Raw genomic sequence first — 3,602 nt, 5'->3', positions numbered from 1 at the left:
AAAATTTTGAATGCCAGTTTTGCTGTCGCTAATTATGAACTTGGCTTCTGTTCCTACGCAAGCTAGCGCTATCGCAACTTCCTCCGCAGACTCTATGCTGCGGCCTCTGATGGCTGCCGCGGATACCGGTGCCCCTCGGCCATCGACTACCGAAGCTACCGCCGCACCTGTTCTGCCACTTGCCGCATCAACATAGACTACTTCCTTTGCTCCCATGTTCTTGAACCGTCGCTCTAGAGCTTCGGCTCGTTTGGCCCTTCTTTCAACATTACATTCTGGATGCATATTCCAAGAGAAGGGAGGGACTACCAAGTCAATCGTCCTATTACGTCATCAGAACAAACAACACTCTTTCTCCATCAGGAATGAAACCTCCACCCCTTCGGTTCTCCATCCGAGCGCTTTAACCATAACACGAAACGCACATCATTGTTCTTTTCTAGCGCGAGGATGATGGTAGCGATGACAATGACGCTGTAATTATTGATAATGACAATAACGACAGTAGCGATGATAATACGGTGCATTTGGATGACAAGGAGAGCAAACGAGATGCACCATGTGCCGCAGCAACATTCAGGCTTGCGCATTTTTGCAGTGTAGATTCAATAGTGCTCTCAAAATTGTTTCCCCTCTCCTCACAGCGACGCAATCCGGTAGACAATGTTCTGGTGAAAAACTCGCACCAATACCTAATATGAGCATGGGCTGGTCGCTGACCTTTAAAAAGTTACAAAAAAAGCTGCTGCTTTTATTTCTAACCTAACCCAAGTCTAACCTTGTGGACCATCTTGGTGTCCCTCAAAAAAAGGTTGTGACGTTGGCACTTTGAGCTTTGGGTAATGTGTGACCCTTCAAACAAGAAGCTGAGCAGAAAGTCAAAAGGGTTGGAGCACGTCATTAATCTATAGATTGACAACGTCGCCCCATTATGTTATAGAACAGACCACTTCGTTCGACGGGAATAAGAATGAGGAGCAACCGCACCTCGCTCAGTGTCAGTTATGGATGCCATTGACGATTATGCTGTGCTTAGAGCGTCGTCCTCTTGCCAGTGAAATCCAGTTACGAAAGAGTTCTACCATGCGTAAACATGCTGTGAAGCTTTCCCAGAATACCATGCTTAACTATGCTAACCCTCTGCTATGCTTTCTAAATAATATAAAACAGTTTAGAGGAAAGGGAGTTTATATAATATGCCTTATGGCAAGCTTGCGTACAAAAAAAAAGAAAAGTCCGAAACCTGGATGCGTGGAAGACCGCTTAACAGAGCCTGAAAACTGTCAATTCTGTTGGTGTGTTCTTCCTCTCGGTGCGTCTCAATGGACTGGTTGATGGCTTCCTTTATTGCAGCTGCTTCAAGACACGCCTTCTTGTCATCTGGGGCCTCTCGAGAGGCACTTGTAGCTGCACCAGAAAGATACGCTGGGCAGTTTGGGAGTATGCTTGGTACTGCGTCAGGTAGAAGTCGTACCAGTTTCAGCTTAGCTTCAATCACTTTTCCTGTCTTACATCCACGTAACTTTTGTCGACCATGTCCGCAGGCTTAAAGTGATGCTCGCAGACCTAGAATGTGAAATGAGACGTGAGGAGGATGCAGTACCTGAAGGTAAAATAACACTAACAGCCCTACCTTTAAGGTTCTAATGATCGAATTTTAGTTTAAAGTCCGCGCGCACTAAATATCAGTAATACTGTGTCTCTAAGTCACATTCATCATCATCATCATCATCATCACCAGCCTGATTATGCCCACTGCAGGGCGAAGGCCTCTCCATATTTCTCCACTTAACCCGGTTCTGTGCTAGCTGCATCCACTTGACCACTGCGAACTGCTTAATCTCATCCGCCCACCTAACTTTCTGCCGCCCCCTGCTACGCTTTCCTTCCCTTGGAATCCAGTTTGTTACCCTCAGCGGCCATCGGTTATCCTCTCTTCACACTACATGTCCTGCCCATGTCCATTTCTTCTTAATTTCTACTAGAATGTCGGTAACTTGAGTTATTTCTCTGACCCACTCTGCACGCTTTCTATCTCTTAATGTTACCCCTACCATTTTTCGTTCCATAGCCCTCTGGGTTGTCCTCAACTTAAGTAGAACTCTCTTGGTTAGCCTCTACGTTTCAGCCCCATAGGTGAGTACAGGCAAGATGCAACTGTTGCATACTTTCCTCTTGAGCGATACCGGTAAGCTGCTAGTCATAATCTGCGAGTGCTTGCCAAATGCGCTCCATCCCAATCTTATTCTTCTTGTTATTTCCTTTTCATGGTCCGGATCTGCGGTTACTACCTGTCGTAAGTAGACATATTCGCCTACTACTTCCAGTACTTCGCTACCTAATGTCAACTGGGGTTCCTTCCCGAGGCTGTTGAACATTACCTTAGTCTTCTGCATATTTATTTTCAAGCCTACCTTTCTACTTTTCCTGTCTAGGTCATCAATCATTATTTGCAGTTCATCCCCCGAGTTGCTTAGCAAGGCAATGTCATCAGCAAATCGCATATTACTGAGGTTTTCTCCATCTACCCTTATCCCTAACTCTTCCCATTCCAAGTCTCTGAATACTTCCTCTAAACAAGCTGTGAATAGTACTGTGAATAGTCACATTCACGTAGTATAAAATAAGGTTCGCACCATAGCAATGGAAACGTGTTTAAGGCGGAAGTCTTTATAGGCTCACACTGTCGTGGACAAAGTGTGTCCCGCTTTTGCGCAGCTGTCGCGTGGCGTTCCTTGGCGCGCGTTCAAATGTGGGATTGCAGATGTCAGGAACGCTAGACAAGATGACATTTCTCGGGCTTTCGCCTTCCACTACTTTACTCGCTAAAGTCCCTCGTTATTTTTAAGGTAAGTACCACGCACACATAATCTCAGAGTATCTATGCAGCGTTAATTATGCAAAGAAGTTGTCGATAACAAATAGTAAAGAGAATTATTCGCCTTACCACCGATCGCTTTCCTGGTGTGAAATCGGCACGATGGATGGCTTTTATCCACTGAGCCCTTCTCACTGGGTCCGATGGGAACGTGGACTCTCACTGTATTCCCACCATCATAGTTTCCACGGCACCGCGGTACACAGCAATGTCCAGGCATTCTCAAAACGTGCACACTTGATGAAAACACTGCAACATCAGCGCAGACCTGTCACTTCCACTCATCCAGCGCTTATTTCTGAAAAAAAATCCGCAAAACTTTTGCGAAACACGTTGCACAAAGGCGAAATCTCGCGCTGTAGTTGGAGCATGAACAACACCACCTAGACTAACCAACCACTCGCACCCGCCTCCCGGATATACGCCGAGACGGGAGACCACGAAAGAGCTTCGTCGTAGTGTGATGACGTAGGCGCGAGGAGGAGGAGGATATGAAGAGGCCTTAGTTTAGGTGGTGTTGCTCAGACAGAGGCCTGCAGACACTGGCCGGCGGCGTCCCAGGCCAGCTCGACGGCGGCAAGGCTGGAGCCCAGGGTCCGAGCGGCGCAGCATGGTCTCCCAGAGTTGCGGCACAGAGCCAGTAGCAGGCCCGTGCATTTTCTTTTCCTTCTTCCTACAGCCACAAAAACAACATCAGATTTACGTCCCTCCCGGGAGAAAACGA

At 47.1% G+C, this 3,602-nt stretch overlaps 1 pseudogene across 1 annotated transcript; it reads right to left on the bottom strand.

Annotated features, from left to right (window-relative positions):
- Positions 1-1,187: 1,187 nt before the first annotated feature.
- On the bottom strand, positions 1,188-3,272 carry LOC146176981 (uncharacterized; annotated as a pseudogene). Its single transcript, XR_014701246.1, has 2 exons — positions 2,948-3,272; positions 1,188-1,566 (listed from the first exon to the last, which is right to left on the bottom strand). The product of XR_014701246.1 is annotated as an uncharacterized LOC146176981 (transcript).
- Between the last annotated feature and the right edge of the window lie 330 nt (positions 3,273-3,602).

The sequence above is a fragment of the Amblyomma maculatum genome, chromosome 10, assembly GCF_055883805.1.
Source record: "Amblyomma maculatum isolate TAMU_Amacu chromosome 10, ASM5588380v1, whole genome shotgun sequence".
Lineage (NCBI taxonomy): Eukaryota > Metazoa > Arthropoda > Arachnida > Ixodida > Ixodidae > Amblyomma > Amblyomma maculatum.
This window is presented reverse-complemented; position numbering and strand designations above follow the sequence as displayed.